The sequence below is a fragment of the Schistocerca piceifrons genome, chromosome 9 (assembly GCF_021461385.2).
Source record: "Schistocerca piceifrons isolate TAMUIC-IGC-003096 chromosome 9, iqSchPice1.1, whole genome shotgun sequence".
Classification (NCBI taxonomy): Eukaryota; Metazoa; Arthropoda; class Insecta; order Orthoptera; family Acrididae; genus Schistocerca; species Schistocerca piceifrons.
This window is the reverse complement of record NC_060146.1, coordinates 135,742,989-135,756,123: the sequence shown is the minus strand read 5'-3', so window position 1 is coordinate 135,756,123 and position 13,135 is coordinate 135,742,989.

Here is a 13,135-nt window from a genome sequence, read left to right as displayed (position 1 = left end):
AAAGATTCTCCACATTAATATGATCGACCACAAATATGGGAACAGTGCGAACAACAGATTTGTACAATACCTCAGCATCAAATTGTCCCAAGAGAGAAATCTTCTGCTTATTGTAAGTCCGTAATTGCCTAGTGACAGGTGACAGGATTGGAGAACCCAACTGAAGATACGTTTGAGAATTGATGATAGTGGCAGCAGAAGCAGTATCCACCTGCATCTGAACATCCCGACCAAGTATTTGGACAGTGAGGAATAACTTAACTGAAAGGAAAGAAGTACCATTGACAGACAACACAGAAGCATAATCAGCGTCATGTTCATGAACATCAGGTATGCAGTCGGATATGCAAACGGATGACACATGACCCTTCTTTTTGCATTTGTGACACACGGCCCAATGTTGGGAACAATCCTCTCGTGAATGTTTCATAAAACACCGCAGACATGAAGGAAGTTGCCGTGGGGTTTGTTGCAGTTTCTTAGAGGTTTGTTTACGGTTAGGCCGAGGCTGCACTTGGGAGCGTGCTGCGGCCACGTTGGCTGGCAAGGACACGCCGCACGCTTCGTCAACAGCGCACAGTGGTTGTACATCCCCGACATCACACCATGCCTCTATTTGTGCTCCAGCGGTGTGAGAAATTTCAAAAGACTGAGTGATGGATAGGACTTCATCTAGAGTCAGATTTGCCAACTGAAGGGCATGTTGCTTAACTTCTTTGTCAGGTGCTGATCGGATAATAGCATCCCTTACCATGGAATCAGCATAGGATTCTTTCTGAACGTCAGTAACAAATTGACACTTTCTACTGAGGCCGTGAAGTTCAGCAGCCCAAGCACGATAGGATTGATTCAGTTGTTTTTAACAATGATAAAAGGCAACACGAGAGGCTACCACATGCGTTTGCTTTTGAAAATAGACAGACGGAAGTGAGCACATTTCAGCAAAGGACAGAGACGCAGGATCTTTCAAAGGAGCCAATTATGACAACAACCGATACATTTGAGGTGAAATCCATGAAAGGAACAGAGATTTACATGTTTGTTTGTCCGCAACATGAAATGCCAAGAAGTGCTGACAAAGACATTTTTCGTAATCAGACCAGTCTTCCATCGGCTCGTCATAAGGAGGAAAAGCAGGTAGAGACAGCAATGAGAGATGCCCCGCATTTGGTGCCGCGACGAAATCATGAATCAAATTTGTGAGAAGCGTTTGCTGTTCCACAAGACATTGCAATAGTTGCTCTAAAGTAGTCATAGAAACATGTGGGTCAATGATGGAAAAGAAAAATCCCATCCTCGTCACCAATTGTTATAACTTTAATTTGAACAAATATATTTCAAGGAAGACGCAATACATGAAAGTCACAGATCACGTAAACAGAGTAAGAAGTGTGTACACTTTAACAGTCAAATCATAACTGAGTCCGAGTCTAGCGGCCGCTGGCTGCTTAGGTGGCGCTGCTGCTGCATGGCTGGCAGACAGCGCCACATGTAGAGGACGCGCGTTACTGCATGGTGGCACTTTGAAAGATCGGCGAGTCACAACACTTTTCTGATGACTTTGGCACCTGGATATGTTATGTTGTGCAGTACCTAGGCCTTCCTGCTTTACCCCTAATATGACAGCTACCACGATGACATTAAGCTTCACTTTCAGACTTGGGGCACCTGGTCGTTCCCTGGTGCTACAATAGCTTCCACATTTGCCCCAGTGTGTTCCGCATTTCATACCAGCTGGCAGTCCACTGGTCATTGACATATGCGGTGTGGCTCCCAGGAGTTGCCAAGATATAACTTGGACAAATTTTTAATGTCCACTGCAGATATTATCCTTGGGCATAACAGGGCCACGCATGCTACCACCGAGATTAATTCAGGCTTATATTCCCAGTGACATACTTTCCTACAAAGCTCAAGTATGTGCTATCTTGACAAAGACTCCAGATAATATATATGTGGTGCCTGTTCTTTCAGACATGACTGAAAGAACACACTATGAATTTAGCGCCCCTTGCCCATCATCCCACCATTATTGGCAGCATTTTGCCAATTCCCATAAGGTAAGTGTTCAAGCCTGGTTGACCATGCAGCCACCATGAATTAAGACTCAAATGAATTACAGACACTGGCTGTTAGTGGGCATCAGTGTAAACCAATGTGAAACTTGAAAATTTGTGCTGCTCAGGGATTTTAGCCAGTCTCTCCTTCTCACTAGGTAGATGTGCTGACCACTGGGACATCCAGATATGTCTGAAAGAACAGGCACCACATACATCTAATTAGGTGAAGATGACCAACAATCTTACCAGTGCAGATGCAAACGAGGTCCAAACTCTTACCAGAAATTGATGAAACGCCATGAGTAATAAGGATAATCTGCGAGGGGCACTACATTTGTACTGCATGGACAAATTGAGAATCTGGGTCAACAGGAGGCACGCTAGGGCAGCCCATGCAGCTGCGATGCTCGCTGTGTCCTGATGGTTTGGAGGTCAGAGCAGCTGCCTAGTAAGCAGGAGACCCAGGTTTCAATCCCAGTCTGGCACAAATTTTCAATATTCTCCACTGATTTTCATCAATGCCTATTCACACCCAATTTCTGTAATTAATTTGTGTCTTATTACAGATAATGTTTACACACAATGACACACCGGCACATTTTCGCATCTGGGGCACACATTTTGGAGTACTGTATTGGTCAAAGAGGCCCCACATACTGCCCTCCTCATTACCCAGACCACAATCCCCCAGGCTTCTGATTATTAAAGAAATTGGTCTACATCACTCTATTCAACATAATGCATACACCACAGGATACTTTGTATACCAGCACGTACAATGAAAGGGTCAACTTCAAAGGGAGTGTGATTCCCAGTTCCGAAGGGCAAGGGATGCATTGTCATGAATGGCCATCATACTGAGACCCTCTTAAGAACAAATTTTCTGATCTCATGAAGTACACTACTGGCCATTAAAACTGCTACACCAAGAAGAAATGCAGATGATAAACAGGTATTCATTGGATAAATATATTGTACTAGAACTGACATGTGATTACATTTTCACGCAATTTGGGTGCATAGATCCTGAGAAATCAGTACCCAGAACAACCACTTCTGGCTGTAATAACGGCCTTGATACGCCTCGGCATTGAGTTAAAAAGAGCTGGGATGGCGGGTACAGGAACAGCTGCCCATGCGGCTTCAACATGATACTACAGTTCATCAAGAGTAGTGACTAGCGTATTGTGACGAGCCAGTTGCTCATCCACCATTGACCAGACGTTTTCAGTTGGTGAGAGATCTGGAGAATATACTGGCCAGGGCAGCAGTTGAACATTTTCTGTATCCAACAAGGCTCGTACAGGATCTGCTACATGCGGTCGTGCATTATCCTGCTGAAATGTAGGGTTTCGCAGGGAACAAATGATGGGTAGAGTCATGGGTCGTAACACATCTGAAATGTAACTTCCACGGTTCAAAGTGCCGTCAACGCGAACAAGAGGTGACCGAGATGTGTAACCGATGGCACCCCATACCATCACGCCAGGTGATACGCCAGTATGGCGATGACGAATACATGCTTCCAATGTGCGTTCACCGCGATGTTGCCAAACACGAATGATGCCATCATGATGCTGTAAACAGAACCTGGATTCGTCTGAAAAAATGACGTTGTGCCATTCGTGCACCCAGGTTCGTCGTTGAGTACACCATCGCAGGCACTCCTGTCTGTGATGCAGCATCAAGGGTAACCACAGCCATGGTCTCCGAGCTGATAGTCCATGCTGATGCAAACTTCGTCGAACTGTTCGTGCAGATGGGTGTTGTCTTGCAAACGTCCCCATCTGTTGACTCAGGGATCGAGACATGGCTGCACAATCCGTTACAGCCATGCGGATAAGATGCCTATCATCTTGACTGTTAGTGATACGAGGCCGTTGGGATCCAGCACAGCGTTCCGTGTTACTCTCCTGAACCCACCAATTCCATATTCTGCTAACAGTCAATGGAACTCGACCAACGCGAGCAGCAATGTCGGTATACGATAAACCGTAATCGCGATAGGCTACAATCCGACCTTTATCATAGTCGGAAACATGATGGTACACATTTCTTCTCCTTACACGAGGCATCACAACAACGTTTCACTAGGCAATGCCAGTCAACTGCTGTTTGTGTATGAGAAATCTGTTCGAAACATTTCTCATGTTAGCACGCTGTAGGTGTCGCCACTGACGCCAACCTTGTGTGAATGCTCTGAAAAGCTAATCATTTGCATATCACAGCATCTTTTCCCTGTCGGTTAAATTTCGAGTCTGTAGCACGTCATCTTCATGGTGTAGCAGTAGTGTATTTGAGAGGAATTCTGGTTTCTGTAACTACAAAAATAAACTAAGTAAACTTGTTATTTGAACATGAAGAAATGAAAACAGCAAAGCTTAAAAGAATTATGACAAGCTGTAGAATGCATAGCAGACTTAAAGCTACTAGCATGAACATGTAATAGCTCCATGTGAGAAAGAAAATAAACAAACTCACTGAAGATAGCACAAAAATTACTGAAACATGTCTGGGTGGAAACAAAACTACAAACGTGTTTTTCATAAGGTAGAATTCCTCTCAAATTTTCTTAGCAAGCACAGAAAAAAAGAGGAAATGCAGCAATCACAAGATGATTAGCTTAGTAATCAAGTTTTTCTGAACCCACATTTACTGGACTCATTTTCTTGTTTCACTGAATATCCTACAACTGAAATTATTTGATACTTTTTTTTTTACATCCTGTATACTGTACGTACTGGCTTGTTCAAGCTACAAGTAACTTGTGCACCTATCTACAGAAGATGTATACTACATATAAATGATTATTAGTGCATTAATGCTATCAAAAACCATAAATAAGATCAACTGTAAAAACAGAGTTCTCCAACGCTACCATTTTTCGAAGATTACTGGAGTGTGAAATTACTAAGAAACTTGTTGAGTGAGAAAATCAATTGGTGGATTAACCAAAATAATAATAATAATAATAATAATAATAATAATAATTAAGTTTGTTGTTGCAAACTGACAAAACAAGATAGCAGTGAAGTTTTAGAACATGGAGTGAAAACAGCCTCTAAGCAAAACACCAATCAAGCAAACTGGTAAATGGTATGTTATTCTGACAGGCCATATAATGTAAATCATGCCACTTTGTTTGGTCCAAATCTGAAGGAGGGTGGATATGCATTTTGTAACTTTTAGATCTAAAATAATAATGAAGAAAATCACTCACACTTGTACCACATTTTCAAAAAATTTGTGACTCACTTATGACAGCTAATAGGTGCCAAAACAAGTCTGAGTAACATAAGACTGAAGATGGTTGATGACAGCGCCAATCAATAATTTATATCTGAAATGCTGTGATGTGTCTGTGCTGGATAATAATCCATTTTAATGAGACTTATTCTTTTTACTTTCTTGATGAAACTGTTGCCACTTTTATTTTTTTACTTGCTGCCTGAATGTTAATAAACATAACTGCTCACATTAATATTACTTACTGGCTCTTGTTTGATGAATGTTGTATCACAGAAAAAACTTTCATGTCTTGCCGGTGCCGTCATCTGAAAAAAGAAAAACCTGTAAGTGAGGACAAACTACAAAGTCAGTTTAAAGAGTGTGTGGTTTGCCAAGTTAGTCTGATCATTTACAAGTTGTTTCTTTTCTGTTATGGTTTTTTAGATGTGCTAGTTTTCTTGTAGGGTGAGGAGGAATTTTTTGTTATCCTTCTGATTTGCATGTCTATGTGTGCGTGTGCTTGTAATTTTATGTTGATGTTGGTGAAGTTGAACAATTTGTGCTACACTTCTGTGCTATTACATGTTCTTTGTATCTTGAGTTAAATGTCCTCCTGGTTTGGCCAATGTATCTTCCATCACAGGTTTTGGATTTCAGTTGGTATATCCCTGATTTGTGATAGAGATCAGCTTTTCCTGTTGTTTTTGGGATGTGTTTCTGAACCGAGTTGTTTGTTTGGTGGGCTATTTTTACGCCCAGTTTTTTGAAAATATTAGATATTCTGGGTGTGCAATTGTGGTTGTATGCTACTGTGCACCATCTTTTACTTTCTGTTTGTTTCACAGTTTGTGTTGTTCTTATTATTTTATTTTGTGTATTTATTTGTATAGTATTTTGTCCTTGTGCTGATGACAGCTGGATCTCTGTTCTTTCCTGTTTCTTGATTTTCTTGTTCAGCTTTGTCAATATGTTCTGTTTGTATCCACTGTTTGTGGTAATTTGTATTATGGTATTCATTTCTTTTTTGTAATTGTCTGTATCTGATGGTACTGTGTTAAGTATGTGGAGCATGTATTTAAGTGCTGCCTGCTTTTGAGAACTGGGGTATTGTGATGTCTCATGGGTAATTGTGTCTGTTGTCAGTTTTCAGTACATGTCAAATGTGTGTTGGTTGTTTTGAATCTTTATGGGGATGTCCAAGAAACTTAACTGTCTACTTTAATCTTTCTGTACTGTAAAATGTATCTTATCATGGACAGAATTCATGTCTGTGAGTAACTGGTCAACTTTATTGCTTGGTTTATCTATCAGGCACAAGATGTCATCCATTTATCTAATCCAGTATTGGTGTCGTACCAATCTGGCACTATTTTGTTAAATATAATCTGTTCTACATGGTTCATAAATATGTTTGCTATGGTTCCAGACACTGGGGATCCCATAAGTAATCCTTCACTTTGTAAATAAAATTCATTATTGAACTGAAAATAGTTCTGTTCCTGTTATTATAATGAATTCCATTATATTCTATTCTATTCTATTTACAAAGTGAAGCATTACCAATGGGATCCCCAGTATCTGGAACCATAGCAGCTATATTTATGAACCATGCAGAACACACTATACAGTGCCAAATACTGTAGGTACTATATCCTATACCAGATTAGACATATGAGTGACATCTTGTGCCTGACAGATAAACCAAGCAATAAAATTGATCAGTTACACAGACACGAATTCTGTTCATGATAAGATACATTTTACAATATAGAAAGAGTAAAGTAGACAATTAAGTTTCCTGGACATCCCCATAAAGATTCAAAACAACCAACACACATTTGACATGTACAAAAACTGACAAAAACAGACACAACTATACAGGAGACATCACAACACCCCAGTTCTCAAAATCAGGCAGCACTAAAATACATGCTCCACAGTCTAATCACAGTACCATTAGATACAGACAATTACAAAAAAAATGAACACCATGATACAAATACCCATAAACAGAGGATACAAAGAGAACTTAGTAACAAAGCTGAACAAGAAAATCAAGAAACAGGAAAGAAAAAACACCCAGCTGTCATCACGACAAGGACAAAATCACACACAAATAAATACAAAAATACAAGAACAGGAACAACACAAACTGTGAAACAAACAGAAAGTAAAAGATGGTACACAATAACATACAACCACAAATACACACCCAGAATATCTAATATTTTCAAAAAACAAGGCATAAAAATAGCCCACCAAACAAACAACTCAGTTCAGAAACACATCCCAAAAACAATAGGAAAAGCTCATCTCTATCAGAAATCAGGGATATACCAACTGAAATCCAAAACATGTGATGGAAAATAATTAGGCCAAACCAGGAAGACATTTGACTCAAGATACAAACAACATGTAATAGCACGGAAGTATACCACAAATTATTCAACTTTTGCTGAACACTTACACCAACATAAAATTACAGCCAGACACACAGACATGTAAATCAGGAAAAGAAAAGAAAGAAAGAAAAGAAAAGAAACATCTTCTCACCTTACAAGAAAACTACCACATCGAAAAAACCATAACAGAAAAGAAACAACTGATAAATGATCACACCAACTTGGCAAACCACATGCTCTTTAAACTGACTGACTACTTAATAGAACATTAAATAACACATATAACCATTTGCTCTATTTATCACTACCATCTCCTCCCAGATTCCGTCCTGTAATCACCATCCAGGTACATCCCCACTAGATGAAAGAACATTTCAGAACTTTTCACTAACTTGTGCACATATGCACACATACAAAGTAGTTTCTTCGGTTGGCAACACAAAACAATGTGAATGAAAATAAACATACAGGAGTAAACACTGTTACGGTGGATTCAGATACAGTGTACAAAAGTGAAGTGTAAATAATGCAGTGCAAAAAATATGGCAGAATGGCATAAACTGCCAAGTGCAAATGCAATTCGAAATCTTTTGACATCAATCGCTGCTATCAAGGGGGAAAGGAGCAGAATATGTAAAGAAACACCATAAGTGACTTGCGCCCCATGAACCTTGGACCATACCGCTGGTGGGAAAGCTTGCGTGCCTCAGCTATACAGATAGCTGTAACCACAATGGAGGGGTATCTGTTGAGAGGGCACACAAATGTGTGGTTCCTGAAGAGGGGCAGCAACCTTTCCAGTAGTTGCAGGGGCAACAGTCTGGATGATTAACTGATCTGGCCTCTTAACATTAACCAAAACTGTCTTGCTGTGTTGGTACTCCGAACGGCTGAAAGCAAGGGGAAACTACAGACATAATTGCTCCTGATGGCATGCAGCTTTATTGTATGGTTACATGATGATGGTACACTCTTGAGTAAAATATTGCAGAGGTAAAACAGTCCCCCATTTGGATCTCTGTGTGGGGACTACTCAGGAGGATGTCATTATCAGGAGAAACAAAACTGGTGTTCTATGGATCGGTGCAGGGAATGTCAGATCCCTTAATTGGGTAGGAAGGTTAGAAAATTTAAAAAGGAAAATGTTTAAAATTAGATGTAGTGGGAATTAGTGAAGCTTGGTGGCTAGAGGAACAAGACTTCTGATAGGTGAATACACAGTTATAAACACAAAATCGAACAGGAATAGTGAAGGAGTAGTGTTAATAATGAATTAAAAAATAGGAACATAGGTAAGCTACCATGAACAGCATACTGAGGGAATTATTGTAGCCAAGATAGGCATGAAGACCACACCTACCACAGTAGTACAAATTTATATGCCAACTACCTCACCATATGATGAGATTGAAGAAATGTATGATGAGATAAAAGAAATTACAGAATTCAGATAGTCAAGACAGATGAAAATTTAATAGTCATGGGGGACTGGAATTTGACAGTAGGAAAAGGAAGAGAAGGAAAAGTAGTAGGTGAATATGGAATGGGGTTAAGGAATGAAAGAGGAAGCTGCCTTGTAAAATTTTGCACACAGCATAACTTAATCATAGCTAACACTTGGTTTAAGAATCATGAAACAAGGTTGTATATGTGGAAGACGCCTGGAGACACTGGAAGGTTTCAGATATACTATGTAATGGTAAGACAGTGATTTAGGAACCAGGCTTTAAATTTTAAGAATTTCCAGGGGCAGATGTGGACTCTGAGCACAATCTGTTGGTTATGAACTGTAGATTAAAACTGAAAGAACTGCAAAAAGGTGGGAATTTAAGGAGATGGGACCCAGATAAACTGACAGAACCAGAGGTTGTACAGAGTTTCAGGGAGACACTATGGAAAGATTGAAAAGAATGGGGAAAGGTGTGTAGTAAAAGAATGGGTAGATTTGAGAGATGAAATAGTGAGGGTAGCAGATCAAGTATGTAAAAAGATAAAAGCTAGTAGAAATCCTTGGGTAACAGAAGAGATATTAAATTTGATAAAAGGAGAAAATATAAAAATGAAATAAATGAAGCAGCCAAAGAGGAATACAAACGTCTCAAAAATGAGACTGACAGGAAGTGCAAATGCCTAGGAGGGATGGCTAGAGGACAAATGTAATGATGTAGAATCATATAACACTAGGGGTGAGATAGATACCAGCTACAGGAAAATTAAGAGACTTTTGGAGAAAAGAGAACCACTTGTATGAATATCAAGAGCTCAGATGGAAAACCAGTTCTATGCAAAGAAGGGAGCTCAGAAAGTTGGAAGGAATATACAGAGGGTCTATACAGTGGCAATGTACTTTAGGGCAATATTATGGAAATAGAAGAGGATGTAGATGAAGACAAAGTGGGAGATATGATACTAAGTTAAGAATATGACAGAACACTGAAAGACCTACATCGAAACAAGGCCCTGGGAGCAGACAACATTCCATTATATTAGAACTACTAATAGCCTTGGAAGAGCCAACTCTGACAAGAATCTACAATCTAGTGAGCAAGATGTATGAGAAAGGCAAAATACCCTCAGACCTCATGAAAAATATATTAATTCCAATCCCAAAGAAAGCAAGTGTTTACAGGTGTGAAAATTACTAAACTATCAGTTTAATAAGTCACAGCTGCAAAATACTAACATGAACTCTTTACAGACGAATGGAAAATCTGGTAGAAGCCAACTTCGTGGAAGATAAGTTTGGATTCCATAGAAATGTTTGAACATGTGAGCCAATACTTACCCTACAACTCATCTTATAAGATAGATTAAGGAAAGGAAAACCTACATTTTTAGCATTTGTTGACTTGGAGAAAGCTTCTGGCAATGTTGACTGTAAAACTCTTTCAAATTCTGAAGGTGGCAGGGGTGAAATACAGAGAGTGAAAGTCTATTTACAATTTGTACAGAAACTAGATGGCAGTTAGGCTATATGAGTTGAGGGGCATGAAAGGGAAGCAGCGGTTGGGAAGGGAGTGAGACAGGGTTGTAGCCTATTTCCGATGTTATTCAGTCTGTATATTAAGCAAGCAGTAATGGAAACAGAAGAAAAATTTGGAGTAGGAATTAAATTCCATGGAGAAGAAATAAAAACTTTGAGGTTTGCTGGTGACATTGTAATTCTGTCAGAGACAGCAAAGGATCTGAAAGAGCAGTTGAACGGAGTGGGCAGTGTCTTGATAGAAGGATATAAGATGAACATCAACAAAAGCAGAACAAGGATAATGGAATGTAGTCAAGTTAAATCAGGTGATGCTGAGGGAATTAGATTAGGAAATGAGGCACATAAAGTTGTAGACGAGTTTTGCTATTTGGGGAGCAAATTAACTGATGATGGTTAAAGTAGAGAGGATATAAAATGTAGACTAGCAATAGCAAGGAAAGTGTTTCTGAAGAAGAGAAATTTGTTAGATAGAGTAGCATGGAGAGCTGCATCAAACCAGTCTCTGGACTGAAGACGACAACAACAAGAACAACAACAACAACAACAATAACAACAACAAGTAACTTGCACACCAGTCTTATCAACAAAACCCTCTTTTTAACTTAAAAGAATGATAAATGTACAAACATGTGCATGCAATTAGCAGAATAACAACTGAAGATGTTTCATAAATAAAAAGTGAAATGAGTCTGGCATAATTCTTTTTAATTAAACTGCAGTCAGCTCAAGACAGAAAACCAATAGTATCTGGTACAATTTCATACGTATACTCTGAAGCAACGAGTGAAAATCTTATCCATGCTGGGAATCGAACCCAGATTTCCTACTTAATACACAGGTTTGTTAGCTATTAAGTCACCTATGTACAGCCACTCACACAACTGCACAGATTACCATTTCATGCCTCCTTCCTCCATCCAAATTCTCACTGCCATCCCAGTCTACTGTAAATTCCTCCTCACACATGAACAGAATTGCCGAAGCTCTCCACGTTCTGGAATGGTGCCTCAGCATCAAATGTAAATCGGGGATCCAGTCTGAAACTCAGGTGCAAATACTTATACAAATGAAATGACACAATAAGTTAGTAAGCAGGAGACTCTGGTTTGATTCTTGGCCTTGGTACAAATTTTAACTTGCTGCTTCAGTCCCTTTTCCTTTCAGCCTTTGACACATTCTGGTGTGGAGTCGGCCATGTTACTTGTGGATTTGAGAATGTTAGTGGCAGAGGGTGGCCGGATGCCCTTCCTGATGCCACCCTGAACCCCCACCCCCCAGGACGGAATTAGTGTAGTCCAGCTGTATGCATCTAGTGTAAGCCATGAAAGAGTGCGAACCTTTTCCAATGTCTGAGAGTTGTATGACTGAGATGGAATGTGGGGACTAGCCCAGTATTCACCAAACGGGATGTGGAAAACCACCTAAAAACCACATCCAGGCCGGCCGGCATACTGGCCCTCGTCAGTAATCCACCAGGCAGATTCGATCCAGGACCAGCACACCTACCAGAGTCCAGGAAGCAGCGCATTAGGGTTCTCAGCTACCCCGGTGGGTACTGCTTCAATCTATATACATAAAATCATATCTGTATGAGACCAGTGAAGTCTCTGAAATTGTGTCACTTCATTTTTACAAGTACATGTGCCTGGGTTTCAAGTTGGGTCCCCATTTATGTTCAATGCTGAGACATTATTGAAGAACATTAACAGCCTCAGCAATTCTGTTTGTGTGTAAGAGGAAACTTAAAATAAACTGGGGTGGCAGTCAGAATTTGGATCAAGGAGGGAGACATCCCAGTGTAATCAGTGCAGTTGTGTAAACTGCTGTTCCAGGGTGGCTTAGTGGCTAACGCACCTGCCTAGTAAGTTGGAGATCTGGGTTCAATTCCCAGCCTTCGTACAAGTTTTCACTCACTGATTCAGTCTATACACACTAAATTTAAAAAAAGTAGGTGAAAAGTTCTGGGTTTATGTAATGGAGAATTCCAATGTGTATTTCATGGAGGGTTTTTTTTTTTTTTTTTTTTTTTTTTTTTTTTTTTTTTTTTTTTTTTTTTTTTTTTTTACTGAACTTTCATCCATATTAGTATTGTTGGGTGGAATTTCACAAATGAAATCTAAATTGTTCTATACATACATAGATTCTGTCAGTAGGAGACTAAGTTTACTCAGGTTACTTTCTGTTTGCAAGGATCTAGATGGTTTTTTACTAAGCTGCCCTCAGTTATAGCATAACAAATTGCAAATCTTCCAGATATACAAATCAAGTGAAAGGAATATTTTTCTTTTTAGCTACTCATCCTAGAAATTAATTGAACAACTAGAGTACTGATCTGCAAAGCAGCGTTAGCACTGTAGGAAAGATAGTTCAGTGGATATAATCTATCATAATACAGCATTAAAAATGTTCTTTTCTGCAACAGTATAATCATGAAACCATGAATAAGCTAGTATTTGTTG